The 19,755-nt window shown below is 41.8% G+C and overlaps 1 protein-coding gene across 9 annotated transcripts in view; it reads left to right on the top strand.

Moving 5' to 3' along the window:
- The window catches only part of TJP2 (tight junction protein 2), a 90,771-nt gene that overhangs the window by 15,005 nt on the left and 56,011 nt on the right, over positions 1 to 19,755 (top strand). For 6 of the 9 annotated variants that reach the window (XM_043547677.1, XM_027827855.3, XM_043547679.1 and 3 more), the window contains one exon: positions 6,459 to 6,579. The exons of 2 other annotated variants lie outside the window; for them this stretch is intronic. The gene's annotated coding sequence lies outside the window, so the exon portion shown is untranslated. Of the gene's footprint in view, positions 1 to 6,458; positions 6,603 to 19,755 lie in introns of all 9 variants that reach the window. One more of the 9 variants, XM_037901859.2, reaches the window with a different exon arrangement.

Raw genomic sequence — 19,755 nt, 5'->3', positions numbered from 1 at the left:
ATATTGCTTCCACGTGCCCATTATCTTTAGTAGTTTCTTGCTGAACCTGTGGATGTTGAATTTTGTCTTGTTTGTGGAAGACCGATCCAAAGAATTGCTATCTAATAACGCACCTGAGACTGTGTGCTCCCTTAAAACTTGCCTTCAGTATTCAGTTTCTTTGTGTATCTTGTGGTGCTATGAATAAGGCTACCGGATAAAGTCAACATAGCATGACTTGTCTACACGGGGGTGTCATGCACATTATGGAGGTGTGATTTCTAAGCGCACGAATGGGTCCGTGTAGTCGCTACTAGTACGCACTAGAAGATCCCTAGTGCATATTAACACAGCGCACTACATGAATGCACGCTAAGGAACTTCTAATATACACCCGCAGGGTCTTCATGGACTAGTTGATGCGATTTCTAAAGCGCACTCTTGTAGTGCATATAACCCTGCTCTGTAGACATGCCAATAATACTGGAAATTACTATAATAAGAAGTAAAGTGACTATTCAAGGATTTATTATTTAAGATTGAAGGTAGGAGTGGCCGTACAATAAATAATATGATGTATAAATGTAAGAGAATGCTCTCCATCCTGAAAAATCCCGAAGTGCCTTGCAGACCATATAAATCCAACACCATTGAAATCGAAGCATCTTAAGGACAGAGGGTATTAGACATGGCACGCTGCATAACAGTGAAAGGAAGGAAGATTTTGGCCCAGGACTTCAGGTCAAACATTTCCCCTCCTCCTATCCCCTTTTTAAAATAAAGATCTAATCACTCTCATGCATACACTCACACTCAAACACTCTGTGTGCGCGTGTGTGTATGTATGTATGTATTTATTTATGTATGTCTCCACACAGAGTGTTAGAGCCTTAATAAGTCTTTTTGGACTTAAACATGATTCTTTGATCTCCCCTGAATAATTTTACCTCTAGGCTTTGGCACTACCCCGATCTAACATGAAACAGTGCCATCATGCCCATTCCACTCTCTCTCTACCCTTATAACATACCTGAAGGTATTGGTATCTGCAGGAATTTGCCTGGGTTGGAATAATTTCAACAAATGGAAAATGGTTTCCATAGTTGTGTGAGGTGGCATTTGTACTGTGTAGGGTATAAAAGGAGGCATTATAATGGAGTCTCTAGCTTGCTTAATTCTGTATAAGTAACCACCACTTAAGTGAACATTTCTAACATTTCTCCCTTGCCTTCCAACTTTGTGCTGAATAGACCATACATAAGATGAATAGAGCCCTCATATATTGTGGGTTTTGTGTGTGTGTGTGAGAGAGAGAGAGAGAGAGAGTAGGTGCTTCTATTCTGAAGTAACTGAAACAATATCAGGTTTCAGAGTAGCAGCCATGTTTGTCCGTATTCGCAAAAAGAAAAGGAGTACTTGTGGCACCTTAGAGACTAACAAATTTATTTGAGCATAAGCTTTCGTGAGCTACAGCTCACTTCATCGGATGCATCGATGACAATATCAACTACTGTGAATACATCTTTACTAACCCTTGAGTTGATCTGAGAGAGAAATCACCAATACTCTGTTAGTACTTGGAAGATTATAAACCTCAGAGATTTAGCTCAGGATTAGCAAATTGGAGAGTGTACATTATAAGGCAAGGCTTAGAACCATGATTGTCTCTGAATCGTTTTCATTAGTGCTTTATTCAAAGATCGTTTGAATTATGTAACAATGACGTTTCAGGGGAATCTGTCAGGAGTTTATTTTAGTCTCATCTCCCCCCCTCCCCCCCACACAAAAAAGTTATTTTTATTACTCCAGTTTATAATGTGCAGCACGTTTAGAAAGGCAGAAGCTTGGATCTCTGAGGAGAGATGACTTCAGATGTTGCATCTGAACACTGATTGTAACTTAGCTTGGTGGTGTGTTGAAAGAGGCAGAATGAGGTACAAGAAATATATAACCATTCTAGAAGCTGCAATTGGCATTACCCCCCTTAATAAGAGAGAACTGCTTCCTGAAGGCAGACATGCAAATCTTTGGCAACATCCAGGGTAAGTGAATAGTAGGTCAATGAGTAATTGCAAAAGACAAACATTTACCTTAAAGCTGCACACGGACCTAGAAAGTTGTGTTATCTGCAGTGAGGAGGAATCCTTCATAAAACAAATAATCTTTTTTAAAAATACAGTGTTATGAAGTAAAAGATGCAGAATGTTGTTTCCCTAGGGAAATGTGTATGCTGTCCTTGACTGGCGTGGCCATTTTCAGGTATTTTTGGAAGAGTCCTCAGTAGTAACACTTAATACTCTGTGAAAACTTCTGATTTAAGAACTGAATAGATAAGCTGGAGCATACTCCTCTCTACAATAGCAAATGAAATGGGTATTTTGCAGCCTGATCATTCCTTGATTACTTTTCTCCTTCTTAAATATTTAAAACACATTTCTTAAGATCTGCGTTGGAAATCTCACAGCTCCTGAAAATGGAAAAGAAAAGGATTAATTTCTTTAGGGAACTTCATTCAGTATTGCTTTGTCTGCTGAACATCAAAGTTCTCTTACATTTAAGGTAAATTGATTTCCAGGATTGAATTTATTTTTGTTAAATGAACAGTAAAGTAAAATCCTTTAAGTTGTAATGAAAAAGTATGATTAAAAATGGTTGCCTATGTAAAGTCTTTGAGATCTTTGGACATCAAGGTACTGAAACCCCTGGATATGTCGATTTGGCACTGACTGATTAAATACTACATTTTTAAAAGATGTGTATTACTAATAACACTTGCTAGAGGGCTAAAGCTAAAAGCTTTTAAAAATCTAAGGTCTCCCTGTTCTTGGTATTTGTTTGATTTTTGCATTTTACTCCATTTCAAGGATGTAAATAGACCAGATAGTTTAAGTGTAGTTTTGTAGTCTGTTTCTAGTCAGTTATTTTCATGTTCTCCTACACCAGGATGCTGCAATGTTTTTGTTGGAAACACTGTCGGGGAATGTTAACTTGTTTTATACTTTTTTTTTTTTTTTTTTTTTTTAAAGAGAGAAAGAAAAAGCTTCTGTTAAAGACCAACTTATGGAAACATTCCTGTGGGTCTTAGATATTTTAAAATTTTGCTGATACAAAACCTAAACCTGAAACCAGATTTAACAAGGCAGTCCCTTTTGGCTGTTTCTACACTGAGCTGCTTTTTTTTTTTTTTTTCCTACAATTGCCACTCCACTGATGGTACCAGTGGTGGGAGCATTAGAGTAGACAAGGCACCCTGTGCACTTTCCATCATGTCGTCTAACCCTTCTCAGAGCATGTTTAGGCAACACAGTAATGCTAGCGGATTTCAGCACCTCATCTATGCTAGAGGCTCCCACATTGGAGCTGCAGTTGTGGTATTGCAACAATGGGAAATTCTTATGCCACAGTTAACTGTGGAAAAGGCCTTAAAATGAACACTTAAGGTACAAGTTACCTATTGGAAGAGTTCCCGAGTGCAAATTTCACTCTATTTCGGAACAGTTCCACCCCATTATTCACATTGCACAGACTATAACTTTTCCATAGTTTCATGGCTGCACCTACATGCTAATCTGTTTGCAGCCTCTCCTTACTTGCTGATAAACAGATTGTGTGGTTTCTTTGAATACCTTGTGGAGCTGTGTTGGAAAGCAATGGCACATTCTTTCTGTATTTCTCTGTGCTCTGAATGTGTGTGTTGTCCAGTGGAACAAACTTGGTTTTACACAAACTTTGGTTGATAGAAAATTAGGCTAATTTAAAAAAACACTTGTACAACTGATAATTTTAATGTCTTTGAAAATTTTTCTCTATTATCAACTTCAGCTAGTATCAAACTACAGATGACAGTGTCCCATCAATCCACTTATTTGCTTTTCTTTCCAGCAGCATTGATCATACATTTTGGCTCTTCTGCCGAGATATTGAGGATGATAATGTATTATATTTTAAGGGGTTTAGAATTTAAAGTGCATGTTCAGATAACAGAAGTGAGTTTACAACATTGTCATTGGTCTTTTTAATAAAAAGCAAAGGACATCTTAATGAGGTTTTAATGTACCTTAGAGTAAAAGGTCAAAAATAACTTGTACTACAGTCAGGAGTATGATTAAGAGGCAGGTGGGTTCTGTTTCCAGCGGCATAGGTCTTCATGTGATTAAGAACATAAGAATGGCCATACCATTTATGTTTGTCATTGTAGAACAATGATGAGATTTACGTGAGGGTTGAGTATGTATAACTGTTGACCTCTCTATAAGGAGCCAAAATTATGGCCATGATGGTGTTTTAATTTTTAGCCCAGTGTATAACTTTCCTGCTGCTTCCTGGAAAATCAGTATTGTGTGTGCGGCCTGTAACAATAAAGTTGACACTAATGTTCATAATGTATCTTTCACTGTTCAAAAAACATGCTGCAGTGTCCTTTTGTCCTGCAGCTGCAAAATCGTACCATGACTAAAACAATCCTACCCCACGCCCTGGGACTCTTCTTGAGCTGGGAGAGACAGCAGGGGAAAAACCACACACCATCAATCAGTTTTCACACCTTGAATTTGGGTTTGGAAATTGCTTGTTTTAAGAAGTAGAAACAAGTCCAAATAGATTGTTGTTATAGACTATTTAACTTTTTAAAAAATCTGCTATCTTGACATAGCTATGCTCAAACAGAGTGGGGTGAGAAACTAAAAAGATAAATAAAATATGGTTAAGAAATTCTTTAGGTAATAAATAATTGAAGAATTTCTTCTGTTGATTATTTCACCATCTGTTTCTTGCTGCTATCTTGTTAACCAGAGGTGGCTGTGGATTATTAAGCAGAAGGATGTATAAATGATGAGTCCGTGCACAGTTGGGTCCACCTCTGCCAAATGACTGTAGGACCATATCTTTCGACTGAGATTGAGCATATCCCTTGCATAAGCTGTTTTGGAAAGGAGGCTGGCCTTATTGTCAAGGCATAGGACAGGACTTGGAGAACCTGGCTTGCGTTTTCAGTTCTGCTGCAGGCTTCCTATGTGACCGTGGCAAGTCACGTCATCGGTATGTGCTGCATCAGGATGGGGATGATAGACAGGTAAAAAGGAAGCATTATCTTGCTTGCTTAGATTGTAAGCTGTTTAGGGCAGTTACGTCTTTCATTGTGTTTATACAGCACTTAGCACAATGGGGCTGCGAACTTGGTTAGACGCTACCATAGCAAATAATAGTAATGCTGAAGATTCCCCTTTGGCAGGCAACATTTCCACTTTACTGCCAGGGACAGTTCAAGCAGACAAGCTAGCTTAGAAGGAATTGCTTTAATTTCCTTTTCTTATGGATGTCCGTACTCCAGGCTTTATGATCACTCTTCTGTGATGCTGACAGGCCAGGTGCCAGCTCATTCCAAGGTCCCCTTGTCTCCATTGAACGCTGACAAATACATAGCTGGAACCAGTCTGGCTCACCTGTGTGTTAGTATTAAAATAGGCATTAGAATTATAAGGGTGTGCTTAGTGTTTAGACTTTATGGAATGCCTGTGAGTTGCTGCCTGCATTAATCTCAGTTATAATATCGGTATCCATATTGTAAGGTAACATTTGAGCGTTTCTTTTGTAAGCCTCTGTAATTGTGTAAATCACCAGACTAGTGTGAAACGCTGGTCTCCAACAGAGGTTTTATGTCCTGCCCATCAAGGAAGGCTCCCCTATACTTGATGGACTAGTGTGGAATGTTAAAGAGGACTAAAGACTTTGTTGTTTACTCTTCCCCCTCAACCCCTCCATTAAGATGAGTGACGCAAGAGATTTCCTCCCATCAGCTGAGTCTGCAGCTCAAAGCAGAGGGGGGAAGGGAATAAAAACTCCTAATAAGGAACTATATCTTTATGTGGCTTGGACCCTGGGGGGCGTAAGCAAAAGATCTCAGTGCTTAGACAGGGTTAGCCCTAAAAGACCTATAGAGCTTGCTTATTATTGGAGCTTCTATTACTTTTTGAATCTTAAGATTGGAACTCACTTGTGGTTATATATATTTACTTGCTTTATCCTTGTAAATAATTATCATTTGCTTTTCGTATATAATAAATCTTTAGATAGTTTATTATAGGATTGGTTACAAGTGTTGTCTTTGGTGTGAGATCTAAAGTGCAGTTGGCATGGGGTAAATTACTGTTCTTTGGGACTGAAGTAACCAGAATATTGCTGTGATACTTGGTGTAAGGGACCATCTATCACAAAGGTAGGCTCACCTGGGTGGCAAGACGAGTCAGTGTACCCAAGGAGACTGTTTGTGATTTCATGTTAAGACAGTTATAGTGCCTAAGGAGTTTACACTTGATAATTGGTTGGTGAAATCTAAGTATAAATCTCACAGCCATTTGGGGTTTGTGCCCTGGTTCTTAACAGTCTGCCCTGCCATTGGTGCTCATGCCTTGAGTCAGTGCAGGACAGCTTGACACATTCATTGTGATTATACTTGACTGAAATGCAACTTTATTTTTCAGGAAACAAACTACTACCCTGCCATCGCCTTGCGAGAGGGACTGGGTGAACAGCTGTACCTCAAGCCCAAAACACTTGACCAGAAATAGACAGTGTGTGTCGAAAAGCAGCATTCCTCACCAGGTACTAATTAACAGATCCATAAGGTCAGTTAGGAAAAAGTCATAAGCCTGAAATCTGTAAAATGTTGTAGCTAATGCTTTATGATACGTGACAAATTATCATTATTTCCTTCAGCTGTGGTTTTTAATTGATTTATCAGGCTGTATTCTTCAGGTGGTCATGCAGTGATCCGATGTAATTCTATTGGAATTCCCTTATAACTTAGGAGCAATATATACATGCATACTCTAAAGTTTGGTAGTGCATAACATAGGTTCTTTGATGTACAGACCTTGTCTGCAAAACATCAAGTATGTTGGTGCCAAGTAAATAATGATACACTGGGTTGGATTAGTTCAGGGATCGGCAGCCTTTGGCAGGCGGCCCATCAGGGAAAGCCACTGGTGGGCCAGGCTGGTTTGTTCACCTGCAGCGTTCGCAGATTCGGCCGATTGCAGCTCCCATTGGCTGCAGTTCGCCATTCCAGGCCCATGCTGGCTGTGGTAAGAGGTGGCCTGGCCTGCACCGCTTCCTGCAGCACCCATTGGCCTGGAACGGTGAATCGGAGCCAGTGGGAACTGCGATCGGCTGAACCTGCGGACGCTGCAGGTAAACAAACTGTCCCGGCCCGCCAGCGGCTTTCCCTGACGGGCCGCGTGCCAAAGGTTGCCGATCCCTGGATTCGTTCATCTGTTAGCTAATGTTTTGCTCCTAAAATATCATCTAAGTACTTGTTTAATTTCATTTGTGTTAATGTCTTCAACCAACATAAATATTTGGTATGGGTGTGTGTCGAGAAAATCAATTACTTTAAACGACGCACACAGGGCAAAACGATTGTGAGTTACTCAGTTACTGAGTCATAGATAGCACAGAATACCCAGAGAGAGCAGTGTTGTGCCACATATATTTTCTCATAGTACATCATTAAGGTAAATGTATCTTTTAGGCATCTTAGAACATTTTGCATTTGAAACCCTGTCTCAAGTGCTTTTGAGGAGAATGTCAAACAGATGCTCAGCTTGGTTTCATGTGGAATAAACAGAAGGTAACTTTTTAAAGGAGCATAGGGGTCATCGTATCCTACTACATGAGCATGATACAAGTTAATCTTGGCCTTGAGACGCCTAAGATGTTGCTCAGGTTCTGTGGTGACGGGTGTCTGTTACACTATCCAACAAGTTCTTGCAGCCTATCACAAGTATCTGACACACTAGCAGCTTTGATTAATCTAATTGAATAATCTAGAAGCAAGAATAGATGGTGCTAAGTAAGAGTCTCTGCCTCAACACTACAAATAGGAAAATGGGGTTTGAGATCCCCATGGTTTTGGTAATTAAATATTCATAAATAGGCCCAATGGCCTGTGATGGGATATTAGATGGGGTGGGATCTGAGTTACCCAGGAATTAATTTTCTGTAGTATCTGGCTGGTGAGTCTTGCCCACATGCTCAGGGTTTAGCTGATCGCCATATTTGGGGTCGGGAAGGAATTTTCCTCCAGGGTAGATTGGAAGAGGCCCTGGAGGTTTTTCGCCTTCCTCTGTAGCATGGGGCACGGGTCACTTGCTGGAGGAGTCTCTGCTCCTTGAAATCTTTAAACCACGATTTGAGGACTTCAATAGCTCAGACATAGGAGAGAGGTTTTTCGCAGGAGTGGTGGGTGAAATTCTGTGGCCTGCATTGTGCAGGAGGTCAGACTAGGTGATCATAATGGTCCCTTCTGACCTAAATATCTATGAATCTATGAATCCCTTTCTAGCAGGACTTTTCTTACAAAAAACATATTTGCTTTGCCTATGCTGGGGAAACTGACATAAGGATTACCATCAGTTCTAAAAATGGTTCAGCTGAACTGCTGTTAGAACTGGTGGGACTTTTGTTTTGTCAATGTGCCCGGTATGGCCATGGCTATTGAGAACCTGGAAACTTGTGCTGCCTTCAAATCTTGAGTTTCACCTGAACAAGTAAAGGACTTTGATCCAGTTGTGTTGAGCTGTCGCTGCCTCCTGCTCTATTTTTGTTGAAGAGGGTAGAGTTAGGAACAAAAACCTCTGATCTCTTGGCCATTTAGCCATATGAATTTAGAACCTAAGTTTTGTTAAGATGGCTTATGGAGTCAAAGGAAGAAGCACACTGACAGTGGAGAGGTAATCGGCAGGAAAGCCCTCCTTGCACTTTCCAACAGATGAGTGGAGAGCATAATCCTTAAAACACCTGTGGGAAGGAAAGGCATTGTACACTGGACATCAGGAACAAGGCTCTGTTCTGTTTTAACCTGCACCCACACAGGCAGGCAAAAAGGCAGACTCTGCTTTCTGCTGTAAAGTTCTGTTTATGGTATGGAGTTTAACCTATTGAAAATCCCGTTCAGCTGAACTGGTGGGAATCCACTGTAGGAATGGCTCCAGTGACCAGACCCATTTTGTCTGCTAGCACACTGGTGAAAATGCATCCAGCCACCGGAGCCTGATGTACGTTTGGGCTCCCAGAAGTTCAGATGAACTGGTGAACATAAGGGAAGGGTAGCTTATGTTTAATTCCCTAGTGAGGATGTAGACGAAGTCAGAGGTCTAGGGATGACAAGACTGCAAAAATACCCCCGCTGCTGCAGAGAAGACAGTTTTATGCGGGGAGAGTATTAACTCCAAGAGGAGGGCAGGCAATATCTCCTTGCCCCCCTGTTTTGGGGGTTCTTCAGGGATAGGTGCAGCTGTAACTTTCACACTGTGCTTTGGAGAGGATAGCAACAGGGATGTGCTGAATCAGCAGGGGTGATGCGATGAGACACAGCAGATAAGGGGAGAAAGAGAGTTGTGAAGGTGGATTTATGCTGTCAAGGAACGACTTGGTTAAAGAGCTGCTAAAGCCTGTTGGAGCTTATTTTTTTCCTTAACTGATATTCTTTACAAGCAAAGTTTTTTATTTATTGTATGTCATATGCTTTCTGTATTTCTCTCCACTTACCCTTGATAAATATGGTAATCTCCGTGAAAGCAGGATCTTTCTTTCCCAGTGGTGTGTCTGCTTGTTCTGCTCGTGACCTAAACGTTGATTATTGTGGAAAAGATTTTTAATACTAGTGGAACTTGACTTCATCAACTCCCATTGCCATTTCTCTCACTTGAACCTATTGTCTCACAGATGTGATTAATAATCAAGACCTGTGGAAGAGAAGTGAAGAATACGGGAGATGGACAATGGAAACAAAATAATTTTTAAACAGAATGTTTTTATGTCCTCTATTCTAAAATAGTCCTAGGGGAGTTTTGCCTGTGAAATGAGTGCTGAGTGGGTCCTCTTTTTAATGTGGTTCTGCAGAGAGAAGAGCATATATTAATTATGGCATTAAAATTGCTCCTCTTTTTGTTCCAAATTTTTAGTAGTACAGTGCATTTAATAATAATAACAACAATAATAATATAATAATACCGGGCTCTTAGCTTAATCACTAGGTATCAAAGCATTATACAAAAGAGGTCAGTATCATTAACCCCATTTTCAGATGGCGGAAACTGAGGCACAGAATGGTCATCTAGAAGGCCAGTGGCAGGGTCAGGAATAGATCCCAGGTCTCAGTACCAGTTCAGTGCTCTATCCAGGAGACCAGGGGTCGTCAATTATTTTTTTTTCTCAAGGTCTGGACTTCAGAGAAAATAATTAAAAAATAACAACAATAATGATAATAAGTAAATAAAAAGATTTCGGGGTCTGTTCAAAAGCATCTGGTGGTCCGGATTTGGTCCATGTTTTGCCTATTGTACAATAGACTGTACTGCCTCTCCCATTTGCTATGGTTCAGGATGCTGTTGCATGTATTTCAACATTATACAGTCGGTGAAAATCTATTCAGAGTAAACCATTGCTTGGTACTATGTGCTCATGATGTTTTGGATTGTATTTTAGCATAAGAAAATTCTGGGCTCACTGCTAAAAATCTTATGTAAATAAAGTGGCCAAGGAGCTCTAAACTAGCACTATAAACAAATTGATAGGTTTGGTATCTTGGTCTTTAAAGTATAATGTTGTTCTTAATGTAGTGATCTCTCCGCAGTGAGTTTTTAATCTGTCACAGTGGCTGAAAAATTTTTTCACTTTGTGAACTGTAATCAAGTGCCAGTCATAACAATTCATCTTAAAGTTTAGCACATTTTCTCACTCTACTCTTACATTAATATAAACTACTTTAAAATTTGCAGTTCCGTTTGTGTTGCATCTCTACACTGAAAAAGAATAACCTGCTTTTCCGGGCAGAGTTGAAAATGTGTAGATATCTGGTAGTGGTTCTTTTGTAGTCACAGAAGCCAGACTAGGAGTAGCCACAAGTGCCCTATGCAGTTCTACGGTGGCTGTTATCCCATTGACACAACAGATTATGATGTGTGATGAACAAAATCAAACATTGTACACAGAGACCTGTAATCTCTGCATGCTGCGTCTCTGCATTAAAGCTGAGTGCAGCGTCAGTATGCTATGTCTTGTAGCTTGTATGTTGCACTTCTTTGGGCATTCCTGCACTAGCTAGTCCCCTAAGCCGTGCTGAAGGCTGATTCTATTGTATGCCTTCTGCCCCCCAAGTCACTATAAAAGATATTAATAAATCCATCACTTTCAATCATTAAGGCTAGACAAACTGTTTTACATGTAATTTGGAATGCTGTTTGCCATCAACCTGTAAAATCTATGATGTAGGGGAAGGGGGCTAAACAGCATGGTATTCTTACAAGATAATTGATAGCACCTTTCATCAGAGGATCTTAATTAATTTTACTGTGGTATGTGTTAGCCCCATTTTATGGATAGGGGAAACTGAGAGACACAGCTGACCTGCCCAAGATTATATAGGAATCTGAGGAAGAGCTGGGAATAGAACCTAGATCTTCTGGGCTAAGATTTTTAACACTAGATGCCTAAAATTAAGCTTCTAAGTCCTTATTTAGGTGCCCGAATAAGTGGTCTAATTCTCACAAGTATCCAGCTGTAACAGAATATACCCCTGTAGTCACACCCTACTCACTATTGTAATAATCTTTATACAAAGTATGCCTTGTAAGGTATCATTTGAAAACTCATGAATTGCTGGCCAATATTGTCCTGGTAAAATGTGTGTGACAACACAGTATATGAAGTTATAAGATCCCACTGTATGGTGTTGTTAACACACATTCCAAACCCCACAGCCCTACCCAAGCAGAAGTTGGCAAACAGGTCTGTCCTAAACAAAGGAATGTGTGCTCTGGTTCATTTGCATTTAAGCAGTAAACAGTCATCAAGCAGGAAGGGAATACAAAGGAAGTTAAAGCAGGTGAAAAAACAAGCAGGGAATATCCTTCCACATAGCCTCTTTGGCTCCTGGTTATCAGATGGAAATGTTTTTCAGGAGAGAGACTGAAACTATAAAGAGGGGGGACAAACACCCCTCGGCATCCTTCTCACTCTCTGCCCATCTCATTTACTGCACCTAAGAGACAAATGGGGAGCAGTAATTGGATTCTGGTGGAGGAATCCTGACCTAGAGAGTTTGGTCAGTAATCTGCTGGAGCATATGATGAGAAAGTTTGCATTGCAACTAAGAAAGTTTCTTAAGTAGATACTAGTAAGAGTTTTTTATCTTTTTCTTGTAACCATTTCTGACTTTTATGCATCATTACTTAAAATCTCTCTTTGTAGTTAATAAACTTGTTTTGTTGTTTTATCTAATCCAGTGTGTTCAAATTGAAGTGTCTGGGTAACCTCATTTGGGGTAATGTGTGCATATTATTCCCTTTAAAGGAATAATGGACTCAAATACAATGTATTTGTACTCTCCAAGAGAGGGTTGGGCAGTATGGGACATATATGTTTCTGGGGAAAATCTGAGACAGGGAGTGTTTTGGGGTCACCCTGTGGTGATTTTTAAGGCTGGTAAGAGCTAAAGTGTAGCTGACTGGCTGCACCACACACAGAGACATAGCTGGGAGCAACTTACACGCTGAAGGCTGTTTGTGAGCAGCAAGGCATTGTAAAGGGCACCTCCAGGTTAGAGGGTAGGGATGACACAGCTACTCATTAGTCTAGGTTGTACCCTGATATGTCACACTGGCATCTCTCACTGAAGTGTTCCTAGTCCCCTGATTTTACCACTATATATATATATCATTGCCTGGTAATCATGACATTGACATGAATATTACATGTAAAAATACATAAATATTTTTGTTGGAAAATCCAGGAAAAAGGCACAGTTCAGATGATAATGATACAATGATAAAATACAGCATAATTCATAACATAACAAATAACCACCTGGTTTTGATTAGTACAACCAGTTGCCGGTCAATGGGGAATATTGTTTGGCAGGAGTGTGTGTGCTGATTACTACAAGATACAAATTAAAAATAATGTTAAAATGTTACAGTCTGGAGTGTTCTTGCTGAAGCTGGTGGCTGCACAATTCCTTCATTCACAGTAATATTTGATAATTTGCAGAAGTAATAACGGGTTTCTCATGACCATGTGCTCCAGCAAGTCATCTCTCTAAATTGCTGCTGCACAGAATGTAGATTGTTCGCCTGTGGTCAAATTCAATGTCTGCTTTGTGTATTTAAACTAAAGAGCACAATGGGAGGTGAGGTTATGGAGAGAGTTGTTTGCACACTTGTCATATAGTTCAGTGATGTTTAATGCTTGTAGGAATGGGATTGATTTTAAAATATCACTCCTTGCAATGCCCCTGTGCACATGGAGTTGCAACGGTGGCCTCTTCATCTTGTTTGGCATGTAAAATAATGACTAGATTGTGTAAGCTGTGGTTCACAGATATCCCTTCAGTCCCCTCTAGAACAGACAATGAGAATGCTATACTATTATTCTGAAATGGTAGTTCTGCTCTTGCATAACCATTCCCACTGCAGTATTCCATGTAAGGGGGGGACAGGCGAGTGTTCCCACTTAATGATTTTCAGAGAGTTAGGTAACATTCCAGCAGGGCATGCTGCAGTCCCTCAGAATATTCTCTCTCGCAGGTCCCCAGGGCACTGAGACCTGTGAGAGGGAGAATTAACTGTGGTGTTAGGAAGTGAGCAGGAGAAGCCCTAGGTGTGAAGCTGACAGTGGCTTATGTTTTGACTTAGTGGTGGGTCGGTGGATGTGATAGTTATATGATACAGAATGGATCCCATTGTGGCCGGAGAGACACTTATGGTCCTCCAGGCACTAAATTGGGGCCTTCAAGGGCAACTTGTGAGTGATATACACATTTTCTTCCTGTGTGTTAAAAATATGCTCCCTGAGACATGCCCTCAGACCCTGTGCCTTTGCTTCGGCTTTAATTTATCACTATGCGGAGATTGGGAGCACTGTTTTGCTCCACTGCTTTCCCTGCTGCACCCAGAGTAGCTTTGGTGTGAGCCAGGAGTGACCTGAGCAGTTGCTGTCCCTTCCCTGCCATTCCGGGTCAGCACATCCCCGGCACTGCAGAAGAGGGAAGAGAATGGTAGCTGTAGCTACTCCATTGCCTGCTTACCAGCCAGGCTGAGGGAGCTCCTGGGAGAGCAAGATAGGAGCTTGACTAGCTCTGCCTGAGCTTAGGAGGGGACCTAGCAAGGGATGGCTCGCCTCCCACCCACTACCCTCCTCTGCCCAGGGTAGTCCAGGAGTGGGGAAAAGGAAGAGAAGCTGAGAGCAGCATGGGGTCTTCTCTAACTTGTGCCAGCTGGCTATGGTCCCCAAGGGACCACCTGCTGGCTGGGGATAGCTGGAGCATGCTGCATTCCTGCCCTTAACAAGCCTCATGCTCTATGCTTGCTGGGGATTGCTTACCCTCCCCTTACCACATAAATTCCTGGCAGGGGACTTGCAGATGATTTCTCTTCCTTTTACAGTGCAGAAAATGAGAGAGAGGGGACGATGGGCTTCCTGAAATAAGTTTGTCCCTCAGGATGAAAAGATTGGATGTTGTTTCTATAAAATATTTGGCTGCAATTTTGCTTTGTTGTTCTGCAATGGAACGAGCTGAAGACAAGTGTGTGTTCTGAATTTAAGTCCTCATTACAAATTTTGCCCTTTCAGGGTGCTGCTGCATAGCAGTACTCTCTGTGAAGGATAGTTTAGAAAGAAGGATTTGGAGACTGAACTAGAGAAGAATTGGGTTACAAGGCTTGGTGTACAGCAGCAGTTCTCAGCCAGGGATCCTTGGCTTATTGGGGGTCCGTGAGCCTTTTCAGGGGGCTGCCAAGCAGGGCTGCCCTAAGCCTGGGTACCTGGCAGCTGAAGCTTGGAGTTGTGAGCCCTGCCCTGTGGGGCTAAAGCCATGAGCCTCAGCACATCCTGCCCCCTGGGCAGAAGGCCTGAGTCCCGGCTCCCCGTGGGGCAGAACCCCAGAACCCCAGAGCTCCAGCAGAAGCTGCCCCATGGGGCTAAAGCCCCAAGCCACCCTCTACCCCATGGGACAGAAGCCCCAAGTCCTCAAGACCCCCCCTCAGCCCTGTGGGGCAGAAGCTCCCACCTGAAGCTGAAACCCAGAGCCCTTCCTCCACCACCACCACCACCACCTGCAGCTGAAGCCTGGAGCCACCCCTGCCCCTCCCATGGCCATGGTGTTTTTACAGTATGTTGCGGGCGGGGAGGAAAGAAAAAGGTTGAGAATCCCTGGTGTACAGGAAATCCTCCACTGTTTTCTCTGTAAGCATGTGGACACATCAAACAAAGTAATACATTGTTTGCATTTTTTTGAAGTGTTATTACATCTGTATGCTCCCTGTATTACTCAACTGCTGTCTTCTCTTCCCTTATCTGTGCATCTTATATGCACAGGAGGCCTCTCTGTCTGGGGTAGGTGTGGGGTGGAAGCAATTTTTTTTAAGCTTTAGTTCTTTGCAACCAACTCTTGCCCCATCTTCCTGGAGTTGCGTTGCTCTGGTGGTTGAATGATAGAGCTGGAGAGAGAAAATTACAGTCCCTTTTTCTGAATCAAGCCGTGTGATTTCTGCCGGAGTCCTCCCTTTCAAAGCTTCTGTACATTCCTTTCTAGTTTCAGCAAGTTTCTGAATATACTATAGAGAAAATATGCTCTTTCACTGCATACCATACCAGCTTTAGCTTTGTGTTCTATAAACACTGCTGGATCTACATCCTTCTCATAGATTCCAAGGCCAGAAGGGACCATTGTGATCATCTAGTCCAATGGTTCTCAATGTTTTTGGGCTCAAAATGTTGATGGCCTGTTGCAATCGAGTAAATAGTCTTGGGGTGGAGGCCCTGATGTGGTTTCTGAGGGGTCTTGCCCAGCACTCATCCCACAGCGGCAGCTTCTGCAGCTCCTGTGCTTTGGGGTTGGCTGGGCTTGGCTCTCTGCTCCTCCAGGGTTGCAGCGCTGTTCAGGCTTGGCCCTGCCCCCCCTCTCCCCCTCCAGACTTGACCAAATTTGTGTGAGTGGAGATGTGACCTGGCTTACGGGGTTGCAGTGCCACTCACTCAAATTTGGCCTACTCAGACTGCTTTTGTCATGACGACTGGGCCAAACCTGGGTGGTGCTGGGGCCTCAGAAGTTGCAGTGCCTGGAGCAGGGAGGCGAGCCCAGGCAGCCCCATGGGATAGGAACTGCCACGCAGTGCTATAACTAGGCATGGTATGGTTTTGCCACCCTTACTTCTGTGCTGCTGCTGGCAACGGCGCTGCCTTTAGAGCTGGGTGGCCAGAGAGCAGCAGCTGTTGGCCAGGCGCCCAGCTCTGAAAGCAGCGCAGCAGCCAGGCAGAAGTAAGGGTGGCAATACTATGCTTGCTGCAGGGCTTGTCTCTCTCTCTTCCCTCCCTCCCCCAGCTTTGCACCCTGGGTGTCACCTTGCCCTAGTTACTGCCCTGCTGCCACATGACCCTTTGAAATATTCTGGCAACCCAATTTTGGGTCCCAACACATGGGTTGAGAAACCTGTGACTTCCTGTGTAACATAGGAATAATTACGGGGAAGTTCTATGGCCTAACGCTAACCTTTTAGAAAAAATACAATCTTGATTTAAAAATCTTTGGTAATGGAGAATCCACCAGGATCTTTGGTAAATACACCTCTACCCCGATATAACGCTGTCCTCGGGAGCCAAAAAATCTTACCACGTTATAGGTGAAACCGCGTTGTATCGAACTTGCTTTGATCCATCGGAGCGCACAGCCCCGCCCCTCCCCGGAGCGCTGCTTTACCGCGTTATATCCGAATTTGTGTTATATCGGGTCGCGTTCTATTGGGGTAGAGGTGTAGTTCCAATGGTTAATTTACATTCACTGTTAAAAGTTTATACCTTATTTCCAGTCTAGATTTGTCTAGCTTCAACTTCCAGCCATTGGATCATGTTATAACTTTATCTGCTCCATTGAAGAGCCCATTATTAAATATTTGTTCCCCATGTAGATATTTATAGACTGTAATCAAGTCACCCCTTAACCTTCTTTTTGTTAAGTTAAATAGATGGAACTCCTTGAGTTTATCACTATAAGGCATGTTTTTTAATCCTTTAATCATTCTTCTGGCTCTTCTCTGAACCCTCTCCAATTTATCAACATCTTTCTGGAATTGTGGACATCAGAACTGGACACATTATTCAAGCAATGGTTGCACCAGCGGCAAATATAGAGGCAGTGCTGGTGCTAGCCAGCTGGGGGCCCGAAGCAGGAATATCTTGCCCTCACCCCACATACTAATAATTAATAGGTGGCCCCCTTGAATGGCTCAATGTCCTAAGCAGTTGTTTAGTCTGCTTATGCCTAGCGCCAGCTCTATAATAGAGGTAAAATAATCTTTCTACTCCTACTCTATATTCCCTTGTTTGTGCATCTAAGGATTGCATTAGTTCTTTTGGCCACAGCATCACACTAGGAGCTTGTATTCAGATGATTATCCATCACAACCCCCAAGTCTTTTTCAGAGTCACTACTTTCCAAGATAGAGTCCCCCCATCCTGTAAGTATGGCCTACATTCTTTGTTCCTAGATGTATACATTTACAGTTAGCTGTATTAAAACCCATGTTTGCTTGTGCCCAGTTTACCTAGTGATCTAGATTGCTCTGTATCTGTGACTTGTCCTATTCATTATTTACCACTCTCCCAATTTTTGTATCATCTGAAAACTTTATCAGTGATAATTTTATGTTTCCTTTCAGGTTATTGATTTAAAATGTTAAATAGCATAAGGGGCCAAGAACAGATCCTTGTGGGACCCCACTGGAAATACACCTGCTCACTAATGATTCCCCATTTACCGTTACAGTTTGAAACCTATCAGCTGGCCAGTTTTTAATCATTTCATGTGTGCCATGTTAATTTTATGTTGACTGAGGTTTTTAGTCAAAATATCATGTGATACCAAGTCAAATGGCTTAAAGACTTCTAAGTAGATTATGTCAACACTATTACCTTTATCAACCAAAATTGTAATCTCACCAAAAAAAAAAAAAAAAAGTTAGTTTGACAGGATTTATTTTCCATAAACCCAGGTTGATTTGCATTAATTACGTTACCCTCTTTTAATTCTTCATTAATCGAGTCCTGTATCAGCCATTCCATTATCTTGCCCAGGATCAATGTCTGGCTGACAGGCCTATCATTACCTAGGTCATCTCTTTTGCCCTTTTTAAAAAAAAAAAAAAAAAAAAGTACTTCAAGACTTATTGAAAATCCACATTAACGGTTCAGTGAGATCATCAGCCAGCTCTTTTAAAACTCTTGGATGCAAGTTATCTGGACCTGATGATTTAAAAATGTCTAACTTTAGTAGCTTCTGTTTAACATCCTATAGAGGTACTAGTGGAATTGAAAGGGTATTACCATCAGCATGTGATGAGACAATATTATCTGTTTCCCACACCCAGTGCAGAACAGAGAAGTGTTCAATAAATATTTGGGGTTTTTTTCTGCATTATTATTGAGAGTTCTACCATTCGCATCTACTAATGGACCAATACCATTCTTGGGATTCTTAAAACTCCTAATTTGTCCTGTGACAGAGTGCAGGGGGTGAACTGGTGAGCCTGCACTCTAATCATTCAGATGTTAATTAGTTCCCCTTGAGAAAGCTGATGGGGGTAATCAGACAGTTGGGCTGGCCAGCTGAATGAGAGGAGGAGCCAATTTGCCCCATCAGACCAAGGCTGATAAAGAGGCAGGAAGGACATGTCAAAGAGGAGAGAGAGGGGACTAGGGCTAGTTGAGCACAGCAACATGGAGGCCTCAAGGGTGGGAGACCTCTGTTCCCCTCAGGTCCTGGGGAGAAGGCCAAAAAGCAGAGTTGGTGCTGTAAATAGATTGTTCACAGGGGTTGTTGTAGAAATAGTGGAGGGAAATAAATAAAATAAATGAAATAAAAGGGTACGGTGAATGCACAACCACTGCAGTCCATACAGTTTCTGCAGGGGAGAAGGCAGGAGTGGAGCCATGCCCTGTGACAGTCCTCATCTCTGCTGGCCATAGACTTCTCCTTGCTTGCTTTTCTTATCCTTGTACTAGCCCATTCAATTTCTGAATTAATGTAAAAGTTTACATATAAAACAGCTGTCCATGTGTAAAGCATTTTGTTTTGTTTTATTTGTGTTTGTTCTGGATGGGGAGAAAAGTAACATTTTAGATGACAAACTTTATTAGGAAGGTTTCAGAGTAGCAGCCGTGTTAGTCTGTATCCGCAAAAAGAAAAGGAGTACTTGTGGCACCTTAGAGACTCTCGAAAGCTTATGCTCAAATAAATTTGTTAGTCTCTAAGGTGCCACAAGTACTCCTTTTATTAGGAAGAAATATCAAACTTTCTACATTTAAGCAGGCATAACATATCTGTGTTTGGCACGAAAACTATAATGTTGAGATCTCTGCTGTTGCAAGATATTACTTTGTGGAAAGTGGGGCAACAGTGAATTATTTAGAAATTATTTAAAACATATATAATAAAAGATTAGACACTGTTCCAGTAACGCTATTGCCCATCTAAAAGTCTGTCTTCCAGTGTAGATCTTGAATACATAATATCCTTTTCTAGTAAAAGATTAATTCTTTTTATTAAGAGGAAAAAAGCGATCACAGATGCTAGCCACTGTGAATATGAATGGGTTGCTCAAAAATGAAGTTCTACCAGATTTATTATAGTCATTCAGGAGGAGCTTTGAAAACATAGGGAGGTATAATGATCCAAATCAGGAAAAAGAAATCCCCAGATCAGGAACACCCTGATGTGGAAGGGGA

Source organism: Chelonia mydas, chromosome 5, assembly GCF_015237465.2.
Source record: "Chelonia mydas isolate rCheMyd1 chromosome 5, rCheMyd1.pri.v2, whole genome shotgun sequence".
NCBI lineage: Eukaryota > Metazoa > Chordata > Testudines > Cheloniidae > Chelonia > Chelonia mydas.
The sequence above is the reverse complement of the archived record's forward strand: the minus strand, read 5'-3'. Positions and strand labels throughout refer to the sequence as shown.